At 37.4% G+C, this 11362-nt stretch overlaps 2 pseudogenes; one reads left to right on the forward strand and one right to left on the reverse strand.

Moving 5' to 3' along the window:
• Window positions 1–336: 336 nt before the first annotated feature.
• On the reverse strand, window positions 337–882 carry LOC112437985 (small integral membrane protein 30-like; annotated as a pseudogene).
• LOC129394860 (histone-lysine N-methyltransferase SETMAR-like) lies at window positions 786–1803 on the forward strand (annotated as a pseudogene).
• The last annotated feature ends 9559 nt before the right edge of the window (window positions 1804–11362 follow it).

Here is an 11362-nt window from a genome sequence, read left to right on the forward strand (position 1 = left end):
GGCAAGAACTTCCTTCTTCCTATTTCACATTCTTTGAGAATTCTAAAACTATGAAATATTACTTATGTAAATTTCAGCTATCTTACTTCTTTGACCTCCTTTCTAACTAGCAAATACAAATGATAGGCTGCATTTTTCTGTGCATTATTTGTTGTAAAGAAAACATTTTTTTTCAATTTATATATGTATGTCTGTTCCCATTTCATGGAAACAACGAAAAATGTAAAACTCCCTTATTTACTGATTCTTGGAAACTTTCAGACCCCAAAGCTCAGGTTTAGCCTCTATAGCACAAAGGTTTTCAGGGTGAGGTTTGATTCAGTAGGCCTTTCAAACTCACATCTGTCCATTTCTTTTTCGTGCATATACCCCCGAGCAGCACAAATGCCTGTAATGCTGAGAACCACACCTAGCAAGAGGGCGACTGCATCACCGGCTTCTACTGCTTCCACAACAGGCAGCACCAAAAGCAGTGACATGAGGACTAAGGACAACTGTGTTGAAACTGAGGTCATGATGTTGGAATCTTGAGGGCTGAAGGTTCCAAAGAAATGGTGTATGTAGAATTCTATCTGACTTGAAATTTTCCCTTCCTGGAGCTCCGGATGCTGAGATTAAGAGTTTCCACGTGACACGACCTTCCAGGAAGCAGCCATTACAGGACTGCAATACATTCTTAAATGTGGTTATGTCATATATCATCTTAATGAGCATTTCTCTCTTTACTTATTTATTTTTGCTAATGACTTATTACTTGCTGTTTATTTTTTTCTTTATTTTAGACTATGGAAATGATGTTAGACAAAAAGCAAATTTGAGCAATATTCTTATTCGAGTTTAAAATGGATTGTAAAGCAGTGGAGACAACTCGCAACATCAATGGCCCAGGAACTGCTAATGAACATACCGTGCAGTGGGGGTTCAAGAAGTTTTGCAAAAGAGAGGAGAGCCTTGAAGATGAGGAGCGTAGCGGCCAGTCGTCGGAAGTTGACAACCACCAATTGAGAGCAATCACGGAAGCTGGTCCTCTTACAACTACACCAGAAGCTGCTGAAGAACTCAACGTCCACCATTCTACGGTCGTTCGGCATTTGACGCAAACTGGAAAGGTGAAAAAGCTCGATAAGTGGGTGCCTCATGAGCTGAGCGAAAATCAGAAACATTGTCGTTTTGAAATGTCGTCTTCTCTTATTCTACACAACAACAATGAACCATTTCTCCATCGGATTGTGATGTGCGACAAAAAGTGGATTTTATACGACAACCAGCGATGACCACCTCGGTGGGTGGACTGAGAAGCTCCAAAGCACTTCCCAAAGCCAAACTTGCACCAAAAAAAGGTCCTGGTCACGGTCTGGTGGCCTGCTGACGGTCTGACCACCACAGCTTTCTGAATCCCGGCAAAACCATTACATCTGAGAAGTGTGCTCAGCAAATCGATGAGATGCACCAAAAACTGCAAAGCCTGCAGCCGGCACAGGTCAACAGAAAGGACCCAATTCGTCTCCAGGATAATGCCGACCGCAGGTCCTACAACCAATGCTTCAAAAGTTGATCAAATTGGGCTACAAAGTTTTGCCTCGTCTGCCATATTCACCTGACCTCTCACCAACAAACTACTGCTTCTTCAACCATCTTGACAACTTTTTCCAGAGAAAACCCTTCCATAACCAGCAGCATGCAGAAAATGCTTTCCAAGAGTTTGTCGAATCCCGACGCACAGATTTTTACATTACAGGAATAAACAAACTTATTTCTCTTTGGTAAAAATGTGTTGATTGTAATGGTTCCTATTTTGATTAATAAAGATGTGTTTGAGCCTAGTTATAATTTTAAAATCACAGTCCAAAACCGTAATTACTATTGCACCAACCAGAATATATAGACTATATAACATAATATATATTTGAAATATACTATATAAATATTATATATTATATTTATTTATATAATATATTATATATTTCATATATATTATATATGATATATTATATAAATAAATAATATATTATATAAATAAATATATAATATATATTTCATATATAATATAATATATATTCATATAATATAATATATATTTTATATATATTATACTCTATATATAATATAGATCATATATATTCCACATATTATATATATTATATTCCATATATAATATATATATTTCATTCATCATATATATTTCATATATAGTATATTTAGGCAGGGTCTTGCTCTGTTGCCCAGGGTAGAATGCAGTGACACAATCACTGCAGCCTCAACCTCCCAGGCACAGGCGATCCTCTCACCTCAGCCTCCTGAGTAGCTGGGACTACAGGCACGTACCATCACACTTGGCTAATTTAAAATTTTTTGTACAGACAGGATCTCACTATGTTGCCCAGACTGGTCTCAAACTCCGGGACCCAAGCAAACCTCTTGTCCCAGCATCCCAAAGTGCTGAGATTATAGGCTTGAGCCATCACACCCAACAGAGGGTACTTTTTCTGGCTGTTCTGCACCACAGCCTCCTTGGACGGGTAGGAGTGTGTTCATTTATCATCTAGTGTGTTCATTTATCATCTATATAATATATTATATAAATAAATATATAATATATATTTCATATATAATATAATATATATTTCATATAATATAATATATATTTTATATATATTATACTCTATATATAATATAGATCATATATATTCCACATATTATATATATTATATTCCATATATAATATATATATTTCATTCATCATATATATTTCATATATAGTATATTTAGGCAGGGTCTTGCTCTGTTGCCCAGGGTAGAATGCAGTGACACAATCACTGCAGCCTCAAACTCCCAGGCACAGGCGATCCTCTCACCTCAGCCTCCTGAGTAGCTGGGACTACAGGCACGTACCATCACACTTGGCTAATTTAAAATTTTTTGTACAGACAGGATCTCACTATTTTGCCCAGACTGGTCTCAAACTCCGGGACCCAAGCAAACCTCTTGTCCCAGCATCCCAAAGTGCTGAGATTATAGGCTTGAGCCATCACACCCAACAGAGGGTACTTTTTCTGACTGTTCTGCACCACAGCCTCCTTGGACGGGTAGGAGTGTGTTCATTTATCATCTAGCACACAGGCTGCTGAAACAAGAGGAATAATGTTCAAACATGATCAAAAGGAGTATGCATCTCACACAGTGAAGCTGGGCTTGGAGCTATGTTTTAACTGAATGTGACTGAACATGGTCTTAATTTGTAAAAGAAGGGAGGTTTTGAGTTATTTAAAAGATGCATACGGGAAAAATTTTCAACTTCATACACGTTGGGATTATGAACATGTGTCTGTGCACAGGTATAGGTGTGCATGAGCCTTTGAAAATCAAAGCATAGGCCAGGAACAGTGGCTCACACCTGCAATCCCAGCACTTTGGGAGGCCAAGGCTGGTGGATAGCTTCAGTCCAGGAGTTTGCTTAAGTCAGGGAGTTTGAGACCAGCCTGGGCAACATGGGGAAACTCCATCTCCATAAAATAAATAAATAATTTTTTAAAGTTAAAATTAAAAATTAAAAAAAAAAAGAAAATCAAACGGTGGACTGCAGTGAACATTTTATTGTTTTTGTCTAGTCAGCAGCCCAGATGCCTTTGGAAAAAAGTTACCCTCAACTCTAGCCATGCAATACGGAAGAGGGCGCCAATCAGATCACCTTGGACTTGTGGCCACAGGATTGGGCAAACAATCCAGGCTGATAACAGTTTTTTGTTTGTTTGTTTGTTGTTATTGTTTGTTTTGTTTGTTTTTGAGACGCAGTCTCACTCTGTCACCCAGGCTGGAGTGCAATGGCGCAATCTCGGCTCACTGCACCCTCTGTCTCCTCTGCCTCCTGGGTTCAAGCTATTCTCCTGCCCCAGCCTCTCAAGTAGCTGGGGTTACAGGCATGTGCCACCATGCCCAGCTAATTATTGTATTTTAAGTAGAGACTGGGTTTTACCATGTTGGCCTGGCTGGTCTCGAACTCCTGACCTCAGGTGATCCACCTGCCTTGGCCTCCCATAAGTACCGGGATTACAGGCGTGAACCACCGTGCCCAGCCTGATAATAGGTTCTTATTGGTAGAAACATTTTAAATGACAAGACAGAATACCTAACAAAAATGTCTTATGAATGAAAGAAATATAAGTGGCATTTATAAAACACTCCTCACAACAAAAACAGAACACACTTTTTTTTCAAATGCTTGTAGTACATATGCCAGGGTAGTTTACATTCTAGGAAATAAAGCAAACCTCAACAATTTTTAAAGAATTGCAATTAAATAGAGTATGTTATCTGAACACAAAGGAATTAAAAACTAAAAACCAATAACAAAAAGAAGTCTGGATTATCCTGAAATATTTGGAAATTAACACACTTCAAATAACCCATGAGTCAAAGTCAAAAGGGCAATTAAAGATATTTTGCATTGAATTAAAACAAACAAACAACTTATCAGAAGTATAGGATGCAATTAAAGCAGTGCTTAGAGGAAAACTAATAGCATATATATATATATATATATATATATATATATATGCTATCAAATCAATGACCTAAGCTACCACCTTAAGAAACTATAAAAAGAAGAGTAAACTAAACCCAAAGCAAGTAGAAATAAGCAAATAATAAAGAGAAAAGCAGAAACTCATGAAAGTGAAAACAAAAATAATAAAGAAAATCAAACATAAAACTGGTTCCTCAGAAAGAGGAACAAAATTTATAAGCCTCTAGCCTGACCAAGAAAAAGAAGAAAACAGATCACTAATGTCAAGAATGAAAAATATTACACTGTATATCTTAGACATTAAAAGGATAAAGGAATATTTAATACAATATTATGCCTATACATTTGATAAATTAGATGAAATGGGCAAATTCCTTGGAAAATGCAAACTCCCTAAGCTTACTAAAGAGAAAATAAATAACTTACATATTCCCATATATATCAAAGAAATTGAATTTGTCATTTAAAATATTTCACTAGCCTGGCCAACATGGTGAAACCCCACCTCTACTAAAAATACAAAAATTAGCTGGGCGTGATGGCAGGCGCCTGTAATCCCAACTACTCGGGATGCTGAGGCAGGAGAATCATTTGAACCTGAGAGGTGGACGTTGCAGTGAGTGGAGATCACACCACTGCACTCCAGCCTCGGGGACAGGGCAAGACTCCGTCTCAAAAAAAAAAAAAAATTTTCAACAAAAACACTCCGGGCCTAGATGGCTTCAGTGGTGAATTCCACTAAACATTTAGGGAAGAAATAATACAATTTCCCACAGATTCTTCCAGATAATTGAAAAGAAGAAATGTTTGCCAACTAATTTTATGAGGCCATTACACCAATACCCAAACCAGAAATAAACACTGTAAGAAAAAAAATCCTTTAGACCATTATCCCTCCTAAACATAGGTAACAAAAATCCTCAATAAAATATTGGCAAACTGTGTTCAGCAACATATAAAAAGAATAATGCATCATGACAAAGTGGGGGAGTTATCCTGGAAATGCAAAATTGGTTCAACATTTAAGAATCAATGAATGTAATTCAATTGACCCAAGAAGAAAAACTATATAAACTTCTCAATAGAAGAAAAAAAAGATAATTGGACAAAATTCAGCATCAATTCATTATAAAAACTCTCCAAAACTAGGAACAGAAGGGAACTTTCACAATCAAACAAAGGGCAATTACACAAAACCTACAACTAATGTCATGCTTCATGATTAAAGACTGAAAACTTTCTCCTAAAATCAAGAACAATGCAATGATGTTCACTCTCACCATTTATATTTAACATCATACTGAAGGCCCTAGCCAGTGGAATAAAGCAAGAACAAGAAAAAAAAAGTAATATAGATTAGTGATAAAGAAATAAAACTCTTGATTCAAAGGTGACATGATTGTATATGTAGAAAATACAAAAGATTCTATTTTAAAATCTCCCAGAACTAGTAAAGGCATTTGGCAAGGTCACAGTATGCAAGGTCAGTTCAATTAATTGAATGTCTATAGACTAGCAATAAATAATTACAAAATGAAAAAATTTTAAGTACCATTTATAAGAACACTGAAAATAATGAAATATGTAGGCTAAAATCTAACAAAATATGTGCAAGATCAGCATACTGAGAAGTACCAAACACTGATGAAAGAAAGAAAATAGGATCTAAATAAATGGTGAGATGATCCATATTTTTGAATTGGCAGATTCAATATTATTAAGATATAAATTCCATCAAAATAACCTATAAGTTCAGTGCAATCCCAAACAAAATCCTAGAATTTTGTAGAAGTAAACAACCTGATTTTAAAATTTGTATGTAAAGGCAAGGGAACTAGAAGTGCCAAAATAACAGAACAAAGTTGAAAGACTCAAAATACCTGATGATTTCAAGAGTTACTTCAAAGTCACAATAATCAATACAGTTTGTTATTGCTGAAAGGATGGATACATAGATCAATGTATACATAGATTAATGGAATAGAATAGAATCCAAAGAAAGATCCACACCTATATGGCCAATTGATTTTTGACAAAGAGATGAAGGCAATTCAATGGAGAAATGATCGTCTTTTTGACAAATGATGCTGGAATAATTGGATAACCATATGAAAAAATAGGAAAGTTGACCCAGATGTTACACCATACTCAAAAATCAACTCAAAATGAATCATTGGTGTAAACATAAAAGCCAAAACTACAGAACTTCTAGGAGAAAATGTATGTCACTATGGGTTAGGGCAAGATTTCTAAGATAACATCAAAACACAATCCATAAGAGAAAAATATGAATAAATTGGACTTCATTAAAATTTTGAACCTCTGCTCTTTGAAAGTTACTGCTAAAGAAAATGAAAAAAGAAACCACAGACTTGGAGAAAATATTTGCAAAGTGTGTGTATGGTAAAAGACTTATATCCAGAATATATAAAGATCTCTCAAATTCAGTATCACAAATTATCAGGCAAATGAAAATTAGAACCATGATGAGATACCACTTTACTCCTGCAAGAACAGCCATAATTTAAAAAAAAAATAGATGTGGTATGGTATGGATGTGGTGAGAAGGGAACACTTCTACACTGCTGGTGGGAATGCAAACTAGTACAACCACTATGGAAAACAGTATGGAGATTCCTTAAAGAACAAAAGGAGAACTACCATTTGACCCAGCAATCCCACTACTGGGTATCTACCCAGAGGAAAAGAAGTCATCGTATGAAAAAGACATGGCCGGGCGCAGTGACTCATGCCTGTAATCCCAGCACTTTGGGAGGTCAAGGCGGGTGGATCACTTGAGGTCAGGTGTTCAAGACCAGCCTGGCCAACATTGTGAAACCCAGTCTCTACTAAAAATACAAAAATTAGCCGGGCGTAGTGGCAGGTTTCTGTAATCCCCGCTACTCAGAAGGCTGAGGCAGGAGAATCTCTGGAACCCAGGAGGCGGAGGTTGCAGTGAGCCAAGATCACACCATTGCACTCCAGCCTAGGTGACAGAACAGGACTCTGTCTCAAAAAGAAAAAATAGAAAAAGACACTTGCACAGGCATGTTTCTAGCAGCACAATTCATAATTGCAAAAATATGGAACCAGCCTACATGCCCATCAACCAACAAAGTGGATAAGGAAAATGTGATACACACACACACACACACACACACACACACACACACACACACACACGCATACCATGGAATACTACTCAGCCATAAAAAGGATTGAAATAATGGCATTCACAGCAACCTGGATGGAATTGGAGACCATTATTCTAAGTGAGGTAACTCAGGAATGGAAAATCAAATATCGTATGTTCTCACTTATAAGTGGGAGCTAAGCTATGAGAACACAAAGGCATAAGAATGATACAATGGATGTCAGAGACTAGGGGCGGGTGAGGGATAAAAGACTATACATTGGGTACAGTGTATACTGCTCAGGTGATGGGTACACCAAATCTCAGAAGTCACCACTAAAGAACTTATCTATGTAACCAAAAACCACCCGTTCCCCAAAAACTATTGAAATAAAATTTAAAAAATGAGAACAAACAAGCAAAGACCTCAATACAAAAATGGGCAAAATGTTTGAACAAGGATTTGAATTAAAAAAAACAGCAAATATGCACACAAAACGATGCTCCATGGCTCAGTTTTGTTACTCTGTGCAAAAAAAAAAAAAAAAGAAAAAGAAAAAGAAAAAAGAAAAGAAAAAAAGCTTCTCAATGGCATTAGTCATTAGGGAATTGCAAATTAAAGCCACAGTATGATACAGCTATTGCAAAGACAAAACTAAAAAGCAAAAAAAATCGAGAAAAAACCTGACAATATCAAAGATGACAAGGATGTAGGGCAGCTGGAACTCTCATTTGCTGCTGGCGGGGATGCACAATGATACATCCACTTGAAAAAACAATCTGGGGCCAGTGCAGTGGCTCACACCACTATAATCCTAGCATTTTGGGGCATGGAGGCAGGAGGATCACTTGAGTCCAGAAGTTCAAGACCAGTCTGGACAACATAGTACAACCTAGTGAGACCCTATCTCTATTTTTAAAAAATTAAAAATAAACAAACATTTTGGCGGTTCCTATAAAGTTAAACCTGTATTTTCCATATGACTCAAAAAACCGAATTCTAGATATTCAAGAGGAATGAAATTCAATTCAAGAGGAATGAAATCTTATGTTCACACATCAGTGTTTCTGTCTCAAAAAAAAAAAAAGATGTTACATAACTCCTACTGGAACCACACAACACTACACAGGAAATAGTTTAGCCTTAAAAAAATTAAATCTATTAGCCAGGCGTGGTGGTATGTGCCTTTAGTTCCAGCTACTCATGGGAGTTTGAGGTGGGAAGATCACTTGAGCCCAGGAGATGGAGGTTACAGTGAGCTATGATAGTGCTACTGCACTCCAGCCTGGGCAACAGAATTAGATCCTATCTTAAAAGAAACAAAAATTCTGAATCTGACCGAGTTTCTAGATCAACATAGTGATTTCAAGGAAATACAAGGGACAAAAGAACATGTTAAAACACACCATGGGAGCTAATACAAACACGCATACGTATGCATGTTTGTACGCATGTACGTGTATACGTCTATACATTATTTTATAGACAGTCATGTGGTGCTTAACGATGGGGATGTATACTGAGAAACGTGTCATTACGCAATTTCATCATTGTGCAAACATCCTAGAGTGTACTTATGCAACCCTAGATGGTATAGCCTACTACATACCTAGGCTGCAAACCTGTAGGGCATGTTACTGTAATGAACAATGTGGGCACAATGGTAAGTATCTGTGTATTTAAACATAGAAAAGATACAGTAAAAATACAGTATAAATGATTATAAGAAATAGTACAGCTGTGTAGGGTACTTACCATGAAAGGAGTTTGCAGGACTGGAGGTTGCTCTGGCTGAGTCAGTGAGAGGGTGGTGAGTGAATGTGAAGGTCTAGGACGTCACTGTTCACTACTGTAGACTTTATCCACACTGTACACATAGGATACGCTACCTTCATTTTATAACATTTCTTTCTTCAATAATAAATTAATCTTAGAATACTGTAACTTTTTTGCTTTATAAACTTTAAAATTTTTTAACTTTTTTTTTTTTTGAGACAGAGTCTTGCTTTGTCATCCAGGCTAAGGTGCAGTGGTGTGATCTCGGCTCACTGCAATCTCTGCCTCCCAGGTTCAAGCGATTCTCCTGCCTCAGCCTCCTGAGTAGCTGGGATTACAGGTGCCTGCCACCATGCCTGGGTAATTTTTTGTATTTTTAGTAGAGATGGGGCTTCACCATGTTGGCCAGGCTGGTCTTGAACTCCTGACTTCAGGTGGTTCACCCTCCTTGACGTCACAAAGTGTTGAGATTTTACAGGCGTGAGCCACCATGCCGGGACTTTTGTTTAGCTTTTTGACTCTTTTGTAATAACACTTAGCTTAAAACAGAAACACATCGTACAGCCATACAAAATATTTTCCTTCTTTATATCTTTATTTGATAAGCATTCTTCTCTTTTAAATTTTTTTTAACTTCTTAAACTTTTTTGTTAAAAACTAAGACACACTTACAAATAAAGTAAAAACTAAGACTCAAACATACACATTAGTCTAGGCCTACGCAGGGTCAGAATCATGAAAGTCACTGTCTTCCACCTCCAGGTCTTATCTCACTGGAAGGTCTTTGGGGACAATAACAGGTACGGAGCTTGCATCTCCTATGATAACAATGCCTTCTTCTGGAATATCTTTAGAAGAACCTGCCTGGGGCTGTTTCGCAGTTAACTTTGCTTTTTTTAATCAGTAGAAGGAATACACTCTAAAACAATGATAAAAAAATAGGCCATCATGGTGGCTCATGCCAGTGATCCCAGCACTTTGGGAGGCTGAGGTGCATGGATTATCTGAGGTCAGGAGTTCGAGACCAGCCTGGCCAACACGGTGAAACTTCGTCTTTACTAAAAATACACACACGCACAAAATTAGCTGAGCACGGTGGCGGGCACCTGTAATCCCAGCTACTTGGGAGGCTGAGGCAGGAGAATTGCTCGAACCCGGAAGGTGGAGGTTGCAGTGAGCTGAGATGGTACCACTGCACTCCAGCCTGAACAAGAGCGAAACTCCATCTCAAATAAATAAATAAATAAATAAATAAAACTTTTAAAAAGCATAGTATAGTAAATACATAAAGCAGCAACATTGTTTTTTATTAAGTATTATATATTGTATATGCTATAGTTTGATACGGGTGGTGGCTCAGTAGGTTTGTTTATGCCAGCATCACCACAAATTCGTGGGGAATGCCTTGTGCTACAACTTTCTGACAGCCATGAGGTCACTAGGCAAGAGGAATTTTTCAGCTCCATTATAATCTTATGGACTGTCATCTATGCAGTCCACCCATGACCAAAATGTCATGTGGCACATGACTGTAGTGTGCATATATATTTATTTTCTAATTAAATGTGTGTGAGTTCAGATACTGAAAGAGCTCTGTATCAATGAGCAGGCCTAGTGGTCATATCTTAGTTCCTAGATGCTGTTCGCCCCCAAACAAATCAGGGCTCCTACAGCATATACAAGATTTGATAATGATAGTAAACAACAATGTTCCTGGTTTTATGATTATACCAGAGGGCTGGTTCGGGGAGCCTGGAGCACTTTCTTGTACCAGAAAGTAAGGAAGATCTAAAGAAGATGGAGACATATTTAGATGACACAGAAACTGGCTTGAAAGTCTTCCCACTTGGGATAATTTCAATATAAAAAAATGGATAATTATAAAAATAATAATATGAGGCTGGGGATAGTGGCTCACGCTTGTAATCCC

Source organism: Pan paniscus, chromosome 21, assembly GCF_029289425.2.
Source record: "Pan paniscus chromosome 21, NHGRI_mPanPan1-v2.0_pri, whole genome shotgun sequence".
Lineage (NCBI taxonomy): Eukaryota > Metazoa > Chordata > Mammalia > Primates > Hominidae > Pan > Pan paniscus.